The sequence below is a fragment of the Astatotilapia calliptera genome, chromosome 3, assembly GCF_964374335.1.
Source record: "Astatotilapia calliptera chromosome 3, fAstCal68.1, whole genome shotgun sequence".
Classification (NCBI taxonomy): Eukaryota; Metazoa; Chordata; class Actinopteri; order Cichliformes; family Cichlidae; genus Astatotilapia; species Astatotilapia calliptera.
In genome coordinates this window covers 17,358,301-17,378,974 of record NC_137424.1, presented here as the reverse complement: position 1 = coordinate 17,378,974, position 20,674 = coordinate 17,358,301, and the positions used below count along the sequence as shown (strand labels likewise).

General features: G+C 41.2%; 1 protein-coding gene and 1 long non-coding RNA gene across 2 annotated transcripts in view; both read left to right on the top strand.

The window, feature by feature from the left end:
- The window catches only part of LOC145426160 (ribonuclease inhibitor-like), a 195,015-nt gene that overhangs the window by 153,746 nt on the left and 20,595 nt on the right, over nucleotides 1-20,674 (top strand). The gene's annotated exons all lie outside the window — the stretch shown is intronic.
- LOC145425304 (uncharacterized) lies at nucleotides 10,461-18,682 on the top strand. The gene is made up of 2 exons (XR_013905969.1): nucleotides 10,461-10,647; nucleotides 17,256-18,682. It is a non-coding gene; the product is annotated as an uncharacterized LOC145425304 (long non-coding RNA).

Here is a 20,674-nt window from a genome sequence, read left to right as displayed (position 1 = left end):
GTGAACTGCAATATCACAGTCAGCACAAAGGAATGGAAGAGGCAGGCAGTCCAGACACCTCACAACTACTTGTTTGCCACACTGACACACACGGTGTGACTGTGGATCCAGAGTAGCTAACATATTGTCTATAAGACAAGGCCTGGCCTCTTTCCACTTTAGCAAGGACACCATGTTTCTGATCGCCCAGTGAGTAGCAGCTGACTCAGACAACGTCTCACAAGTCATGGCTGCGTCCTCTTCTCCATCCTCCAACAACTGAAGGAGCTCCTGACGAAGCACCTCAGTTCCACACACTAACAGAAAAAAAATAAAGAAACTCTTCCACAAAGTGAAAAACACTCTAGGCAGTATGTTTCTTAGGACTGCACAAAAGCCCTGCCTAACTCAACTATAACAACAAATATAAAAGTAAAGGAATCACAATATATACAAGAAGGTAAAGTACCTTTTGTTGGGTTGACACTGGCAACATAACTAGGTTCTTCACGTGGACACTGATGCTGATCTGCAGACACTGGGGGGAAAAAGAGATTGAAGAATATTTACTTACTGAAATTCTTTGGTGAAAACAAGTTGTGAGATAAAATCAATGGTTGTGAGAACACTGACCACGTGGCAACTAGTACTTCGACTGGATGATGGTCTTTGAGGAATAAAATCTCCCTGTCTGTCAAGGGCGGCATCACTTACATTTTGATTATAAACCTTGAGTTTGTAAATGATCAGATTACATAATTGGAATACAATGTATCCAATTCAGGGTTGCAGGAGGATGAAGCCTATCCCAGCTGATACGGGACAAAGACAGGCTGCCAGTTTATTGCAGGGCTAACACGATATGTGTAACAGAAAATCCACTTAAATGTTTGATATTTCTTATAATAATCATAATTATGACTATTATTTAAAGGTTTCTTTAAATAATACATTTTGATTTTTTATAACCTCTAAAATATAAACCTGAGCTGTTTCAGATTCTGACCTCTGACCTCACTGCAGCTCCCTCTTGGAAGTACGTCTGCTTCTTGTCTACCCCCAGTGATGACCGCCTGCCCTTGATATCACGTACTGTACCTGAGGAACAAAAAAGGACAAACACTTGCCTTCATTTAAGAAGTACATTCATACAGAGGTAATCTATGGAAACACACTAGTTCACCCTTTGGGAGAAATCAGTTCCTGTGAAACATTTCTGTAAATGAACATCATGTGGAGAATGAATGAAATGAGTTCTTCAGGTGACTCAGCAGTCCCACACTGACAAATGAAATCTAGTTAAACAGAATATTGATGATATTTTTGTGTATCGCTGCAGCCTTTTCAAGTATTAACCTGGTGTCTTTGGGAACAGCTTAGGGGGAAATGACGGTAATATGACTGAACCATATGGGAACAAAGAATAGGCACTTTTTTGTGCTACCGAAGTTTCCTCGCTTTCATTCAAAATTCTGTTTCTCATTAAACAATTGAAACATGATGGCTTCAAGCTGACATTGAGGCCTGTGGGGCACTATCAGCCACTGAGACAGTAGACAAGTGACTATTTCACACTTTAAGGCTGCCTGTTTATTTAAGGGAGATGAACAGTACATTATAACTGTACATAATAATATCAATGATGATAGATTAAATAAATGGGTTTTTGAAAGACGCTTGTGCATTTTTAAAGTCTAAAGTGTTGAATTGATCTGAGTATGTCATCTGTTCAAAGCCTCTCCCAGTCAGTGCTGTTCTCTATGCCTGTCTTACTCTACATGATGTTATTAGCACAAACACTTTAAAGGTGATAATTAGGTCTACAACAATAACACAGACTGCAATGTAGTTAAGCGTCTTACAGTTAGTTTTGAATGAATGAACTTAAAAAACAACACAAGCAAAGATCTGTCTCCTCCTGTTTTTTGTGTCACATAAGAAAGAAGCATCAATATCTGATGAGAAGACTTATTAATTTGGCCTTTCACGTGCTCTTATTCAGGTGATGCGAAGTGAAATATGCATCCTTTTTATGGTAATGTGCTGGAAAATGTTGAAAATGGACATTAAACGTGCTCACAAAGTGCTTGAATTTGACCCTGAAAGGTGTATGAAGCCAGAAAAAGTCACACTTGGAGTAAAAACCTCTCATAGCAAGTTAATCATATTCAATTGATTTGATGCTTTCAGCACAAAATTTAGCCACACAGTCAGGACAGCGTCTGATTTACCTTCATCGGTAAACGTGTTTATGCAGTACATAGTAACAGTGTGGCTGAGTCCTCTGGTTCAAATCAGTTCCAGTACATTTGGAGATGTAAGTCTTAACCTTTCACATGCATCGGGAAGGAAAAAACATTTAATCTTCACAGTACTGCCGAAGTGCAGCGATACATTGTGAAGTGCACATTTCCATTTCTCATACAGTACCGAGCAAAAGTCTTGAACCACCCCCTTATTTTTTCGTGTTTTGCCAGGTCAGTCTGTGTTAACGGTGTTATTAACTGCATTCTTCAACTAAAGAAGTGAGAACAAATGATGTGGGCTTTTGTTTTTTTGCAATAGGCTGCAAGTGAATGTGTACAGATACAATTTAAAATTGGTTCTTTGTTAAGTTTTCTGGTCCTTTCCGTGACTTAGGTGTCTGTTTATGTTTGAATGTTTCAGAGATTAGTGTGAAGGGTCTTAACAGACAAAAAGTGGTCAAATACAAGCCCTGGATTAAAAATCAGAAACACTTTAAAAAGCCTGGAGAGCTATTCCTTAATACCACTTTAAAGATTACAGGGAAGTCCGAATCCCTGGAAGCAAATGAGGGATGGCTCAAGACTTTTGCACAGTGCTGTACATGTCATGTTCCCTGTTTTATAGCTCAGCTCAAACTGACACGTTCTCACTAACTGCTTCTCATTTTCTCCACAGTAAACTTTGACCACTTCCAGATACTGCGGGCCATCGGGAAAGGAAGCTTTGGAAAGGTAATGCAGCCTCCATTTTTCACGCCACTTGTATATTGTTTGCCCTTAATTACCCACCACGGTCGTCATCTCTAAAGAATCAGTGCAAGCGAAGCGAAATGTGCTGGGATTACACTTCAGTTCTCGTGTGCTGCTGTTATTTAATAACAGTTATAAATGCAGCTTATGCAATTATTTCTATAAAGTCAGTTAGAGGAGAGCCGATTTCTATTTCATCTCACTCAATCTAGGTGGGAATTTTGACCCCACGTCTCAATTTAATTACAGAGCACATTGAACGTCTGGATGAGACTTCAGTAATGAATTCAGGACTGTGTGTGTGTGTGTGTGTGTGTGAGATACACAATTGGGGCTGCAGAGATTGGAATAGTTTACCTTCATTTTAAATATCACTGCCCTGTGCACATTGTCGGCTTTAAAATTCAAACTTAAAGAGTTTGTAAGTAAACTGGCTGAGATGAGACAGACGATGCACCGGGTCCTCGTCTGAGTGCTGGCTTTCAGTTGTGCTGTCTCTCTTGCCCAGCCATGCACACACAGACACTGTGCTACACTTACACAGTGAGACAGATGCTCACAGAGACGTCCAGATACATTTTGTCCTTGCTGGAGGTCATCTTGTGTTTTTTGGCCCACTGTGGCCTCACACCGAGCTCCTGCTGTTTTTTGAACACTTTAACAGCACCAGTCTTTAGCTTCCTGTTGAACACACAGTGGGGGGGTGCAGGAGGTAATAAATCAAGTTTGATTATCCTAATTTATAGCTGTCTTTATGTTAAGGATTAAAATAAAATTCACAAGAGGAAGGTGTTGGTGTGTGTGGTTGGGAAGAGAAGGGCGAAGCTAGAATGAACAGTGTTGAGTAAGTTACTTTAAAATAGTAACTTAGTTACATTACTAGTTACTTCTCTCAAAAGTAACTCAGTTACTTCAAGTTACTCATTACTTTCAAAGTAACTAGTTACTAAGGAAAGTAACTTTGGTTTTACTCAGAATTCTCTTGTTAATGTGTTGCTTCCATTACTTTGCCAGTCTTCTAGCTTGCTTACTTGCCACAGTGCACTGTGCCACCTACCAATAGAAAGGAAAAGATAATGTGCATATTTCCACGAGAGAAATCCCACGTCTGGACCGTCATTGACTGCTGCCATGATTCTAGCCTACGTCACAGCGTCATGTGCGCCTTTTACATCAACACAAAAACTGCAGTCGTGGTGCTTTCGATTGTACTCAGAACTCAGAAATTCTGCCTTCTGAATAGGAAGATATAGGTAACACCAGACTGCAGATGAGCTGCTTACAGGGCTGGACTGGGACAAAAAATTGGCCCGGGTATTTTAACTAGAGACCGGCCCACCATTATAGGAAAAACATAAAGCCTTTGAATGAAAACAAACGCTGTTGTGACAGTGATGTACACTGTTTTGATGGTATATATGCATCAATCTATCAATCGTTTGTTGTAAGATTCAGATAATTATTTTTTAAAAGCTAGACATTTTAAATGAGAATAAGAAAGAAAAGTATTTCCTTGTGCCCACCTCTCCCTGTTAATGCCCTACATGCCCCCCTGGCAAAACTTTGCTAGACCCGCCCCTGCACAGTTACCAGCTGTCAGCTACCTAAAAAAGGATCCTGGGGTTATTTGTCTCTCACAAACAGTTCATAACTTCCCTTCAACTCATTCATGTCACCTAAAAGGTAAACCTGTTTCTCCATCACCTGTTCAGCTCTGATGATCCAGTAAGGACATCTCCTGGTTTCATCTTCATGTTTCCCTCTCACCAGATAACCAAACCGATATCATGACCAGCAGCTTTACAGCTGTGGCTCCAGCAAACATCAGCTGATACTAGAAATTAATATTAAATAAATTCTAACAACAGCTGATCAAGCTTAAACATGCTGCTGTTGTTTAGCGCGACATCCGCTGGTTTCCTCTTTCGGCGCAAAGTGAGCGATAAACAAACAAGAGAGCCGATCAGCTGATCATTGATCAGTTTTCATGATTGAAGTAGAAACGGGAGAGGGAGGGGGGAGAATGAGAGAAGAAGAGGCAGCTGTGCAGCAAAGACACAGAATAACTCCAGCTTTGTGCCTTTTTCATTGTAGCTGAATTACGGGACAAACTGTTCCTTTTCACCTCAATAAGAAACGCGTAATATTTTCTCTGAATACCAGACGGGACGGTTGGCAACTCTAATAACTTGTGAACAAAATAAAGTTCAACATCATTAACTTCATAGCACCACCCAGCTGTATAGAAACTCCGTCATGCTAGCTAGCACGCAGTACGGAAAAAGTCAGAATAACAAAAATAAACTCCACCTAAACTTGGTTCATATCTGACCCAGAGAGACTGCAGGTCATAACTTCTTACCTGAAGTTCAGGTCACACTTGGACCGGCGGCCGCCTCGGGTCTCTTTTCCTTCTGCGTCCCTTTTCCTTCATCCACCTGCTGCCCTCCACCACTTGCTAATGTTACTGAATCTGTGGAAACTCCGCGATAGCCACCACACGAAGTAACGAGTAACGACCCTATCTAAATCCCAGTAACGACTAACGTGTTCCTGATTTTGGCATAATAACTAGTTACCGTGCTCGTTACCACAATAATAACGTAGTTACTGTAACGCGTTAGTCCCAACACTGAGAATGAAGCACAAACAGAGGGAGGTGTTTGCCTCTCGCTGTAGCGCTGTGAAACACGATCTGTAGATTGCAGCTTGTGTAGGTGCTCCAAGAAAATGGGTTCATTGGCATGCAGCACTGTAGATGTGCACGTATGCACTCGCGAAAGAGAGAGGATGCTTGTGTTGCTGAGCTCGTTCTTGCACAGCGGGGAGATGTGAGGTAGGTTGGGGCTACCTCATAACTCCCCGCTGTGAGGCTGCCAGATGGGAAGAAGAGGAAACCGCCTGGTTGTCCTGAAACGCTCGTTTTCCTCTGCTCACTTTTCATCTTTACAATCTCAGCACTTGGGTGTGTATCTTCTTGCAGTGGGCCTCTCAGTTTCATTCTTATCCATAAGCTCCTCTTTGTGTTATTTAGTTTGTACCTGAAAAGTCTAATTTATGCCTGAGTACACAAGTACAAATAAAAGGAGTACCACGTACTTTAATGGGTCAGCTTGGGTCCAGACCTGAATTAGAGATAATGTTGGGCTGTTTTAGGTCTGAGCCACTAACCTGACGAAAACGTAACACAACTGCTGGTAAGTGCGTGTTGTTTAAAACAGATAGTTGGAGAGGCAGGTCAGTGCTTTTAAAGGTTTATCAGGTGTCAAATCATTTTATAGATGGGAAATGTAGGACTGTGCAAAAGTTTGAGCCACACCTTAATTCTAAGATATAACTTGCTGGGTAATGGGAAACGGGTGCAACAGTTTAAATTTGAAAAGTTTACATGAAAATACAATATAAAAGGCAAAAACAGAGTTGATATAATGAGGTAATGAGCTTGAGCATCTTTATCTTCAGCACGCCCTGAACTCTCTTAGGCACATTTCTTTGGAATTCCTTTAAGTAGTCTTCAGGAATAGTTCTCCGAGCTTCTTTAAGGACATTCAGAGCTCTTCTTTCGATATCAGCTGCCGTTTTGTTCCATTCTCTGCCGAGATGATCCCACACGGCTCAGGTCAGTCCATGAATGATGGTGTTTCGATGTGTTTCGTAAGCTGCTGCCGATCAGACGCTTTCCAGATGGTATTGCATGGTGCATCAAAGTCTGGTGGTACTTTTCATAATTCCATCAATTTTGACGAAATCCAACACCCTGGCTGAAATGCAGACCCAAACTATGGCAGAGCTGTACAGTAGTTTACAGGTGGTTGTAGACATATTACCACAATTTGAACCAGAACTGTCAAATTTTGGTTCATCACTCCATCAGACCTGCTGCTACTGATTTTCAGTCCAGTTCTTGTGTAATTTGTTATCCCTCAGCCTTTTCTCCCTGTTCCCTTCCTTAATAATGGCTTCTTGACAGCCACCCTTCACTGACACCATGAGATGAGGCTTTGGTGAACACTAGATGGATCAACTGAAGGACCAAGTGCATCTTTCAGGTCCTGTGTCAGGTGTTTGCTGAATATTTTTTTGACATGACTTTCAGGTACTGTTCCTCCACTGTAGATAGATTTTTCAGCTTGTCCCCTTTTTTTCTGTCTTCTACTTTCCCAATCCAAAGAAATTAAATAGTGTGTTTCTGTGACAGGTTGCTAGTAACAAAGTCCCTAAAGATAAAATTTAAAATTGGTTCTTTGCTAAGTTGTGTGTTTTGTATTGTATTTGACAACTCGGGTTTGTCCCCTTGAGTTAGGTTAAGTGGTTTAACCCCCCCAAAAAACAAAAATATCGCTCTGAAAGCGATCAGGTACAAGGACTGGACTGAAAATGGGTGAAAAAGCAGTTAATGTCCAAAGAAAAACTTTAAATGACCTTCAGAAAGTCTAAAGAAAGGAAGAAGAAGAACATCTGGCTCAGTACAGGCAAAATATAAAGAACTGAGGAGAGGCTCAAGACTTATTCACAGATAATCAATCAAATTAATCAAGCGTCATCTGGAAGCATCCTCCTGGCTGTAAGAGCGTCTCGTTTTTGTCTCATTAACTGTCTGGTGGCGCTCACAGTAGTCTGCTGTGACGGGGACCTCGAGGACTAATGTTACAGGGAAATCATTAGGAAAGTGCTTTGGACTGAGCTTTACTGAAATCTCAGTTTTCCCCCTGTCGGAGAGCTCCACCACCTCCACCCCTCCTCCTCCTATTCTTTCTTTTTAAACGTCAGTGCAGGTACCGTCTCCCTCCCTCCCATCCCTGTATTTTTGTTACATAGAACTTAGTGGCTGTGCTCACTGTTCAATTCAAGTTGGTTTAAGAGAGATGGTAGTTTAAAAAACACAAAAACAAGCTGTTTTGGTAAAGCAATATATATGATTATTAAAGATAAAATATAGTGTTAATTTGTTTGAGTTCCTTCCCTCTCTCTTTACTTCTCACTCTGTTTTGAAGCATCTGCCTTGCAGCAGATGGGGGAGACTGTATTGGCAGCTGCTTTCCAGGAGGATGTAGCTCATCTGTATCGCGAGGCCTGTTGGGCCATATACGTCCTAAGAGTAAGAGTAATTTCCTGCTCTCTCTTTTCCTCTCTAACTTTTCCCTGTGTGCATTAGGGCTGCCACAAACGATTATTTTGATAGTCGACTAGTCACCGATTATTTTTGCGATTAGTCGACTAATAGGATTAGGGCTGCACGATTAATCGTTAGAAAATCGCGATCTCGATTCATACTTATGTGCGATCTCATTTCCAAATGACGATTTAAAAGAAAGAAAAAGAAAAAGACGACGACGATTGTACCGCATTTTGATCCGGGACGTACTCTGCATGAAACCAAGTGCTCACTCTTCCTGCTCAACAAATGACAAGGGCGGAGCCTTATACCACGTGATACAGAAGCTGTGCCGTGTGATGCTAATATTAGCAGGGAAAAAACAACGGTAGACTGGTGGGTAATAAGCGCATGAATAATACAGAAAACAGAGATTGGAGACGGGAAACTGTTCTTGAAGTACAGAGACAGATAGAGAGAGAGCTAGCTGTGCATGGAGTGTGATTTTAATAGTCGTGGAAGCAAAACAGCAAAATTAATGACATTGATCAAATGTGAAGCGCAGTTTGCTGCTTCTTTTGCTGCTGGCTCTGTGAATTTTGGTTGGAGAGACAAAACCTGCAGCTCAGAATCAGCGCAAGAAGACGTAATCGCAGCGCGGACCGGACGCATCAGGATCGCTAAGCTCCGACAGCGTGTCCATCTACGAGCCGTCGGGTGAGAAAGCCGAGAAAGACAAAGCTGATTCTGATGCGTCGGTCCGTTCTGTGTTTACGTCTTTGTGTGGAATCAGTGTACCTGCTCTCATTTACACGGATTCGCATTTGCGACCAAATTGGTTGCACTCTAGAGCCCTGTTACTTGATGAAAGTTGGTTTTGCAGAGTTAATCTTGCAGCTCAGCCACAGCATAGCCCTCAGCAACCAAGAGCATGCTAGCGGGCCGTTGTTATTATGTTATTACTGTGCTTTTCGGAAAATAAGGCACTCTAAAAATCAGTCCTTTGATTTTTCTGGAAATCGACAGTGCTCCTTATAATCCGGTTTGCCTTATGTCTCTACCAGCTTTGCACATCTACAGACTGAAATCTTTGCCCATTCTTCTTTGCAAAACAGCTCCAGCTCAGTCAGATTAGATGGGCAGCGTTTGTGAACAGCAGTTTTCAGATTTTGCCACAGATTCTTGATTGGATTTAGATCTGGGCCCTATTTCAGGAAGCCGGTTTAGTGCAAACTCTGAGTAAGTATACCCTGAGTTAACGAAAACTCTGGGTTTTCGGTTTCACAAAGCGAGTTTAGATTAATCCTGAGTGAGTTACTATGACGACACACTCCGTGAAGCTAACCTGCTCCCTAGCAGGTTTACTTCAACTAACCCTGACGTTCTCCGCCTCTGTGTCGGAAACCTGACTGTAGGAAGTGTCAGACATGGCGTGCTCCTTCCTTGAAGAGCCAGTAGATGTTGAAGCCCAAATTCTCCGCAGAGCTCTCCGCCGGGAGAGAGTGATTAGAGTGCGTTCGGACATTTTATCATTTCCTGATGATTTTCTGTGTGAACGTTACCGTTTTTCAGCACAATCTATAAGTTATTTGAATAACATCCTCAGGCCTAATATTGCTCATGTGACACATCGCGGACATTCTCTCAGTTCTGTACATATTATTTGTATTGCACTTCGGTTTTTTGCAAACGGGAGCTTTCTGTATAATATTGGTGACGCTGAGCACGTTTCCAAGGCTACCGTCTGTCGGGCAGTCAGGAATGTTACAGTTGCACTGAAACGTCTCCTGTACTCGTTTGTGGTGTTCCCCGGTCATAGACCCACAAGATTTATCAAAGAGGGATTCCACAAAATTGCAGGTATCAGGATGAACAAAATTTAATTCATGATGTGGTGATACTTGAACTACTACTTAAATTTTACATTTATTTTCACGGTTCCCAGGCGTGATTGGCTGTATAGATGGCACTCACATTCCAATCATTGCTCCTTCAGTAAATGAAGGAGACTATGTGAACAGGAAGTCTTTCCACAGCATTAATGTACAGGTACATAGTTCCCTGTAGCATTTCAAACTAACAAATTATTTCATTATAGTAATGGATGCTAATTTGTGTTCTCTGCACTGTGAAGATCATATGTGATGCTGCCAACATTATCACAAATGTGGAAGCCAAGTGGCCAGGCTCTGTGAGTGGTGGTGGTGGTGGAGGACCACCACCTGTTTTTCGGGCCTCCGCTTTTTTTCTAGTGGCCATAACGGGTCACATTTGAGCATACAGAGTAAGCAAATATGTACTTGTAATGTGCTCAGATAATTTCAATAAGTGCTTACAGAAAGAAAATTAATGTGGCCTCTAACTGCAATTGATTTAAATCGGACAAAGAGACCAAGCACTATGGCTCAATTACACCTTACCTGTTTGGTATTTGGTGAGTATTGAGTTGTATTTTTGTTATTGACCAAATACTTATTTTCCACCCTGATTTACGAATAAATTCTTTACAAATCCTACCATGTGAATTCATGGATTTTTTTTTCACATTCTGTCTCTCACAGTTGAAGTGTACCTCTGGTGCAAATTACTGACCTCTGTCATCATCATTTTAAGTGGGGGAACTTGCACAATCGGTGGCTGACTAAATACTTTTTTGCCCCACTGTATGATCCACCGGTGGTGATATTTTGGTATTTTGTGAGTTCCTGATTTAACAAATCAGCTCTTTAATCCAGGCCTGAGAGATTGAACTTTAAAGCGCTATAAAATATTCTTACTGAAAACAGTCGCAAAGTATTTTTCTCCATGATTATAATGAGCTTGGGAGAAATTCACTTATATGGGACACTGATCGAATGAGAAGTCCCGAGCCTAAAAGGATTGCAGCGAGTCAATCCAGTCCAAAAACAAGGAACTGTTTCCTTCAAAATGATGACGTCATCTTGCTGGTGATGGAGGCTCGAATAGGTTGCGCGTGAGACTCCATTATCAGCAATATCTGGTATGAATGTGTGTGGATGTATGCATGTGACTGGACTGTGACGGACTGACGACTAAAAGTTTAACTGACTTGATATTGAGACAAAAACGGTACCGACTTTAGGATTAGTGAATGTCCACAACAATTCACCCAGCCTGTAAAAGAAGGGTGGATGTTTTGTCTTGCTTTGTTTTGTTTTTGCAAGAACAGAAGGATGATAGAGACTAAGGGGGGAGGCTGTAGCTTCACATGAGTGTGAACTGCAGACTGAACCCTTTGGTTGCTAATTTTGAGTTACTGATGTTTGCATTAAGAAAATTGTGTTTTTAGTAGCTGTAGTTCGATTAATGTATCATATTATATGGTTGGGAATGTTAAATGCTAAAGTGAAGAAAAGGTTTGATTCCACTCATGACGGAGCAGGTTATTATTAACCATAGCAGGTCACTGTAAAGAGTCAATTAACTTTTATAGAGGTAAAAAAAACAAAAAAACAAAAACCTCCACTGAGGTCTATGAATAACAGGGGAATGATAGACTTGCCACACTCAAAATGGAGATATGTAATGATAAACACTGGTCCCCGTCTTTTGGGTGCTTTCTTGAAATAGTCAGCAATTTAAAAGTAAGATAGACACAATGTCCTCCTGAGACCCAGGGAGGAAGAAAAAAGAAAAAAAGGAAAAGCATTTTCCTTTTTTCTTTTTTTCTTTTTCAGATAAATCAAGTGTTGGGACGGTAAAAAAAACACATTACAAAAACAAAATTGTTTTTAACTAATTTTATTTAAATTTTACAACATGTGCACTACAGTGCACAAGGGGAGTTCATTGATCACGAATGTGAAACTAACAAAATTCAAGAGCTATTTAAGAAAATTAAAAGCTCCACTGAATTTGTTGTAAGCAGGATATTAAAACTTATTTATATAACAATATAATAATAAAAATGTAGATCAGGGACCAACTTAGAAGTCACTGACACTTCACTAGCTGTAAGCCATTGGTTCAGGAACAAGTGATTGCACTGGGCTTTCTATTTCACAAAAATCAATTCATTTATGATATCTGAGGAAGTACTGTGATTTTTTTATTTGGAGACACAAAGCAACATTTGGCACTTCCCACATCTCACATATGTTTTACTGTTGCACCCAACCATTCTACAACTGAAATGCCTTGGACTGTTAACCATCTCAGGCAAGTGGAGGGAACCATATTTTGCTACACTCTCATCTGATTGGGGCCTCCTTTTCTTGATTTTTGGAGAGAACTCTTCATTACTGGTATTATTCAGGTCTTGTTCACATGTTTGTCCCTGGTTTCTCAGCCAAGAGGAGCTTGAACTCCAGATACTGGGAGTTCTTTTTGCACATTGAGATCATTGATAACTTTCAGCAAAGACGTGATCGTGTAGAAACAATCAGGTGTCATGGATTCAGCTATAAATGCGACTCTTATTTTTTACTATACTGGAAATCATTCCTGCATTTTACCCATATTTTATTTTTAACTCAAAGCAAAAATTCCAGATTCTCCTACATGTTGGTTTTGGACCAGATAGGACGACAGATTTCAGGTGGCCCTGTGTTTTTCTCTATCACATCTGCCACTGCATCTCGATAATCTTTGTGTGGCTCCTCCTGGGTTCTCACCCTCTCCTATCTGGCTCACATGACTCTCATCTTCTGAAAAATCTCTGTTTGAATCTCGCTCAATTATTCTGTTAAGAATTCTCTCTGCCTTTGTTAAAGAGTTGTCTACTAGGAAAAAGTGAAATAAATATAAGTACAAAGTCCCGACGTGCACTAGAGTACACATTAATAAATTAGTCATGTTCTCTGTGAAACTCAATAAGCCTAATTCTTAAAGACCCCTCAAATTATTTACTAGATGTTTATTTTTTGAAAATTAATAAAAATCTGAGTTTAACAAAACATTTTAAATGTAAATATCAAGCTTACCTTTCTTTCTTCCTTAAAATGTGCTGGTGGGCATGCCAGCCATTTTGAAAAGGTGGGAAAACAATTGGCAAGGCCACACCCCCACACATGTGATATAATTTTAAAGGTACTGTTGTCCTCTCTAAGAAACATCAGGACTTAGAGGAGTGGCAAGTAGAGTATGAGAGCTACAAGAAAAAAACTAAATGTGTACTACAGTGTGCAAAAATGAATTACTGGGTCATCAGGGGGTTATGAGGGACATTTATAAAACTAAAACTCCCACAAACCTTGAAGTGCACTTGAAAAGCTCACACAAGAAGGTTAACCTAGCTTACCTTGAAGAGCTCATCAGGGGGAGCACCCCCCCCCCCCCCCCCTCCTTGAAGAGCTCCCCCACTTAACCAGCATCCCCAGAAAACAGCTAACCCCAGATAAGGCAGCGTGATGCGTCCCGAGACAACAGGACTGGGACATCTAAATAATTGTGTGAGTCAATCGCCTTCAAAAAGTTTATCAATTCACTTGAACCAAAATTAGGAACACCCGGTGCTGCAAGAGTTAATAGTCTCAATACCCAAGGATAAGCGGAAGAGCATGATTGATATGATGGAACTGGGATTTGGTTACACTTAATTTTTGCAAAACACAACTAAAACTATAACTGAAACTAATCAAAACTAAACTGAAATTAAGGATGTTCAGAAAATAAAAACTAGACTAAACTAGCGACTGATTGGTAAAAACTGATTACAACTGGTAAAAATTGAAAATCTGGAGTCGAAGCTAAATAAAAATAAAAACTAATGAAGATGGCAAAACGTTTAAAACCCTGGTGCAGAGATTGGCGAATCTGACCAGGAAATGTTATAAAATGGATTGTCGGAACAGCCAGCGTTAAAGTCACCTTTGACAGTCCAGACTAAGATGGCGTTGAACATCTTCAGGGCGGAGGAGGGTTGGTGTGACCAAGGTGTGGTTTGGCTTGTTGTATGTATATTTTGAGATCATATGGCTCTGGATGGACCAGTTACCAGGCCATGGAAGGAGGACAGACTCATTGACTGAGGAGAAGGAATTTTCTGGGATTGGAGATCCTCTGGGTGAGTGGTTGACTGAAAGCATGCATAAAATAAAATTTATCTGTTGTTATTGATTGGTAATAGATTGATAATTGGCCACATTTACAGCTGTATTGACTTGTTGTGGACGTAGTCGACTTCAGGTTTAAGCACTCTAATCAACAGGTTGAAAATAGTGACATTAAAGGAAGAGTATGCAGCGCCACCCTGTCAGACGCCAGTGACGGTGGAGCTCAGTGATGAATCAGGTGAGCTGCATTCATGGTTGACTCATAGCGGAGTTTCCCCTGCTGTGGTCAGTAAGGGGAGATCAGGGGGAAATAAGATTTAAAAGAGGCATTTATAAACGTTTATGTGTCAAGTGAAACGGGATAAAAGGGGGTGTTTTACTCTTATTTTGGCATCAGCTTTATTATTGCATCAGAATCATATAACTAGCATTGCATTAAACATTTATTGAAGTTTTTGACATTGTACTAACATTTGTGTTCCAGTGATTGTTATAACCGCAGGTTAATTTTCTATTTACAGGTGTCAGGATAATCATACGATCTTCTATTGCAGGTGTAACCATGATCATTTTCAGACATATTGCAGTTTGTTGCTCATTATAGAGTTGTGCTCAAGTTAATAAGGGTTAAAAGCTACAGTCAACGCGATGTTTGGCTGATCTATGGTGTGGAGTGACTTCGAGCATAGAGGGCCGCACGCGCTTACATAACATTGATATCATGTTATTCTTTGTGATTTTTATTCAATTATGTCTTTAAGCTAAGTTTTAAATAGTGGCAGTTAATTAAATGACATTCATTTAAGATTATATACTTGAGTCAGAGCATCATACGCAGATCAACTTAACAATCTGGGAAACCTTGTAGCTGCCTAACCTTTTCTTTGAATGTTCTAGCTCCGTTGATTTGACACATTGGAATGTGTCAAAAAAAGGGGGGGGGGAAGTTGAGTTTTAACATCAAACAAGGATTATTTGAACATTTTTATAACTTCATTTGTGTCTTTAATAACTTAGGAATGGTAAAGCTTAAGCTAATAGCGGCCCGAGAAGTTTCCGGTCTTTTGTAGAGAATCAGTGAGAAGCATAAATCATTATTTCCATGTGTAAGCATCAATCATTGAAATGAACTGAATAGCGTTTAGAAGATTTGTTAATTTGTTTATCTTTTGTTAAAAAGAGTGGTTTCAATAAGTTTCAGACACACCTTGCAAATGTGCTTATGATGAGTTGGCACTCGGCCTTTTGAAGGTCATAAGCTTCGTTCGGCGTGATGGTCCGGACTGATAAAGTGTAGGAAATGCCTTGAGTGCAGAGGGCTAAATGCAAACACGCTTACACACACATAGGATATGATTAGAATAAGTCCCTGGGACATTCTGAATGTTTTAGACCAATTCTGAATCACTAGAAGGTCAGTAGATAACAACATTAGATTATTAGGGTTAGGAAGAGAGGTGTTTTGGTTTTCTGTCTCTTACAGAGAAAGGGACAGACACCAGACGAGGTCACAGATATGCGAGGATCCTCCGCAGCAGAGACAGACACAGTGACTGCCGAGACATCAACTGGGTCCAAGTGTCATGGCGATTGGGCTCCAGCTAGTCACCACAAAAGGATGGATCCCATAAACACAGCAATAACCATGAAGGGGTTGGCGGAAATCCAGGAACACCAGACCAACGAAGTTCGAGAGGCTCTTGGGCAAAAAGGGGGACGCGTTCCTGATCTTTTTCTGGAGGATACACAGATCGTTGTTTGAAATCGGGGCAGAATAATCCCCTGATCTGTGTTACGACTGAAGGGTTGTCTAACCCCTGAGGTTGAAGAATGAAGAGCAGAGGATCACCCAACTGGAAGACACTGGTAGCTGCAGCAATAAAATAAAGGCTAAAAGCTCCTTGGACAGAGGTTCTAGTCTGAGTACGTCGGAAGGGTATAAGGTAGCACCAAAATAAAGCTGTGGGAGAACTGGGGAGTGTCATCTGTACCTGCTATTGTTGGAATAATAGTTTTTCTTGCAGCTGAACTGCGCAAACACAGAGGTCATCTCACATATGGTTCGCCCCTCAGGGGGACAAAGGGCCTCAGGAGTGAGAAGAGATGAACCCGGCGACACTGGATTATAGGGTGTTGGTGAGCTCATTATTCTAACGAGCTCATCAGGGGGAATTGTTAGATTATAATATTATTTTATGCCATGTTATACCCCTAATTAAAGATTGTGAATTATTATGTAGTTTTAGTTTGCATCATTCTCCTGAATTAGAAGAAGATGATAACTATTGCATTTGTTAAACTGATTTGCATTACATTAGACTGCTGATTTATTGTGGATGAATGATATTGTTTTATGATGCATTATACTGCTGAGTTATAAGAAATACTGTTTGCAGAAAGTCATCACCTTATTGGTCTGATTAGAAGAGAACAGAACATACTGGAGTTTTCTGCCCCATCTCAGCAGGAGCAGATAAACGGGGAGCCAAGGTCGTAGCTTAGGCGCCGTGTGAGAGAAAGGATGTGAATGTTTAGGCTTTTATGATAAGGTGGAGGCACCAGAGGCTATAAGAGTTTGAGCAATGTGTAAAGGATACTGGCAAGTGGCTTTGGCACCAGAAGCGAGAGAGCTGACAGCCTTCAAAACTCCTTTTGGTATGTACCAATTTAAAGTCATGCCATTTGGGCTTCAAGGTGCACCAGCGACATTCCAACGATTAATGGACCATGTACTGAGAGATGTGTCAACATTCTCTGCAGCATATCTGGATGACGTGGTGGTGAACAGCCAGTCCTGGGAAGAGCATGTCATTCACCTACAGAAGGTGCTACACTCCATCAGAATGGCTGGACTGACTATCAATCCCAAGAAGTGCTCCATAGCCAAGAGAGAAGTGGAGTACTTGGGCTTTGTAGTTGGCTCTGGGAAGATAAAGCCGCAGGTTGGAAAGATTGAAGCAATTCAGTCCTTCCCAGTTCCGACAACAAAAAGGAAGGTGAGAGGTTTTCTGGGTCTAGTAGGCTGGTACCGGAAATTCATACCTTCTTTTGCAGAGCGATCCACTGTACTGAATGACCTCACAAAAGGCTCAGCCCCCAACAAAGTGCGTTGGACAGAAGACTGTGAGCAAGCATTCAGAGACCTCAAGGAAGCAGTTTGCACACATCCAGTTCTACACAGTCCAGACTTCAACAAGCCATTCATCTTGCAAACTGATGCTTCAGGAGTTGGCCTTGGTGCTGTCCTTCAGCAAGAGGTGGATGGTGAAAGAAGGCCTGTGGTGTTTCTGAGTCGGAAACTACTCGACAGGAAGACGAGGTATTCGACGGTGGAGAAAGAGTGCTTGGCCATGAAATGGGCTATTGAGGCCTTGAGGTATTATCTTCTGGGACGTCACTTCACTCTGGAGACTGATCATCGTCCCCTCCAGTGGTTGAACCGCATGAGGGATGCAAATGCCCGCATTGCAGGATGGTACTTGTCTTTGCAGCTTTATGACTTTACGGTCCAGTATAGGCCAGGGAAGTCAAATGTGGTTGCTGATTGTTTATCTAGGATGACAGAGGACTGAAGCACTTCGCGCTCAAGAGAGGGAGGAGGAAATGTAAGGAAGAGGACTCCCTTACTGTATTTTTTTTTTTTTTTTTGTGCCTGTCCCGTTTGGCTCTTTTGCCATCAGAATTATTGTCTAAAGGCAAAGAAAGATGCCCAACGGATTTACTTTACCAAATTGACCATCCCAGCCTTGCCGTAATGGTCCATTTGATTCACCTTTTATTGTTCATTTCATTTTCACTTACTGAATACGGGACAGACTTGACTGTATTTATTTATATTATATGTATAGCACTTTAGAGCACACCTTTCACTTTATTAAAAGCACCTTATCAAGCAATTTATGAGCATTGCACTTTAAGCATGGATTTGCACACAAGAAGTTTAAATATTTATTGACTATTTATTGGGAATTTTAAAATCAGTTGGTAGCCTTATTTCAGATCCTGCACAGCTGCTCCTCATCAAGGAATGTGGTGGTTGTCTGTCAGGAGAGAAGAATGGTGATTGAGATTGTGATTAAGGTTTACCAGTAAGGAAAACTAATGCAAACGTGTGTGTGAAATCTAGGGATAAAAGTGGTGCAAATAAGTGTTTGTAAGTTAATGATTACTCACCTTTCTTGCCTGTGTCCTCTTCAAGGTGTTTGGGCAAATGTTTCCCCTGGGGTCCAGACACCATTTAAAGGTTCCGGGAGAGACCATTGGTAAAGAGAGTGTGGTGAATCTTTTTGTGCTTGGGTTTCTGGGTTTTTATAATATTGGGTTTGGTGTAACATTAAGTGTGAAATATTTATTAATATGTAAATGTGGAAATGTATTTATGTATTTATTTATTCTAATTAATATATTGTATACTGTGGTGGAAGGTTGGGATTTAAGAATTTACCTGAGAGTGGAATAATGGTTAAGTCTGTGACAGCTGAACATATTTAAGGCTGCCAGTTGTCATTAGAGGTGGATTTTTTGTGCTGTGAAGAAGCTCGACAAGTTAATTGTTGTAAGGAGAGCCATATAGCAAATAAATACTTTGTTCCACTACACTTGCCTTGGTCTGTCTCACTGTGTTTCCAGCCGCTAAGGGCCGCCCTGTTACAAGGACAAACAGCAGCACATGTTCTCTAAATGTTTGCAGTCATTTTTAAATGACGCTGATACTACATGAGACATTTTCCACATTTATTGTCTTTGAACAGAGAATAATAAAGCCATCAAACATACACAGGCTTCTGCAAATACAAACTTCTGTGGTGCATTTGATGACCTGCAGAGGAGAACAAGTCGGGCTTTTCAGCCCTAACACAACAAGAACAGCTGTGGAACCATTGGCCATTTGCCATAGTGTAGCTGAGTCAAAACAGCCCAAGTGCTGAGAGGGAAAACATGATGATTTATGTAAAGTCATAACTGGCTGCAGCAGCTGAGCTTTGACCTGTGAGCTGCAGCTTAAGCTTCTTTTATGGTTCAGTGTTTAATGTTTAAACTGTTTATGGCTGCACACACACCCACAGTCAGGTTGTATACATATTGAAATATTATATACAGTGTGGCAGCTGACCTTTGACCTTTGACCTGCGAGCTTCAGACTCATTGCTGGTGTGAGGTGTTTACTATTGAAGCTTGCAGACACACCCACATCCTCTAATTTGTTCTCAGGGTTGTTCAGTGTGTTGGAGCTGGAGCAGAAACCTGCTGCAGGTTAATTATTGATCAAACAATATCACACAAGGTGCAGCAGCTGACCTTTGACCTGCGAGCTTCAGACTCATTGCTGGTGTGAGGTGTTTAATACTATTGAAGCTTGCAGACACACCCACATCCTCTGATTTGTTCTCAGGGTTGTTCAGTGTGTCGGAGTTGGAGCAGAAACCTGCTGCAGGTTAATTATTGATCAAACAATATCACACAAGGTGCAGCAGCTGACCTTTGACCTTTGAGCTTCAGACTCTTTGCTGGTGTGAAGTGTTTAATGTGACTTCAGCCTGCAGACACAGAGGACTGATGAAGCAGAAGATTGTCTCTGTTTCTACACAGACCTGGTCCAGACAGCAGAGCTGCAGAGGGAAGACGTTCATGGGAAGAAGCTGAGTAAGTGCAACGTCCTCTTTGAATCCTGGATCAGGAAGTGAAGCCGGGGAATATTTGGTGTTTCAATAAGGTTTCTGTCTTTGACTCAGTCTGCTGTCACTTTGTTTCAGAGAGAAAAAGAGATTTCAGATTAACTGCATTATATGCTGAGTAACTAAATGCTGCTAGTCTGTGGTGTCACTCCCAGCAGCATCACGTCATTTCTTTACTCTGACCTTTAACATCAGTTAACTTAGCTAGCAGAGCAGCTAGCAGTTAGAGTATAAACTCTGTGTCAGCAGTCAGCTTGGTCCTGGTGGTCACCTGGTTTCATGTTTGCTGATGATCCAGATGTGTCCACATGATTATTTATTTCTGTAAATTGAAAGACTTTACAGATAAACAACAGCAGCCCTCTGGCTGGACTCTAACCTGTGAGTTTCCTGTGACTGAAACCACAAGCTGACATTTTCCTTCTGAAGCAGCTGAATGGATGTTTGAGTTTACCTGCATACATGGTGCAAATAAACCCGCTTTGGATGGTTTGGAGGCGGAGCCCAAAGCAGGACAGGATTCTAATGTGATTGGTCACTTTGATGAGGTGGCTGGAACTCAGGTGGTCGAGCAGGTCACCTGCTAACCAGAAGGTTGGTGGTTTAATGCCAGACTGCATGGTGTCCTTGGGTAAGATACTAACCCCATGTTGCTCTCCGATGCAGACGCAGGTTCTGCAGCCTCTGCAGCCTCTGCACTGCTGTGCCATCAGTCTGTTGGACAGTATTTGATAGATTTCAGGGAAAAATGAAGGAACATGAACAACTGGTCAGAAACACTTATACTTTATACATCATGCTTTTCTTATGCAACATCCACACGTGAATCATGAAACTTTAACATTTAAAGGATCGTAGCTCTGTTGCTAAATTTTCTGACTCTTGTTTTAATGGTAATAGTCAAAGTGTGATTGG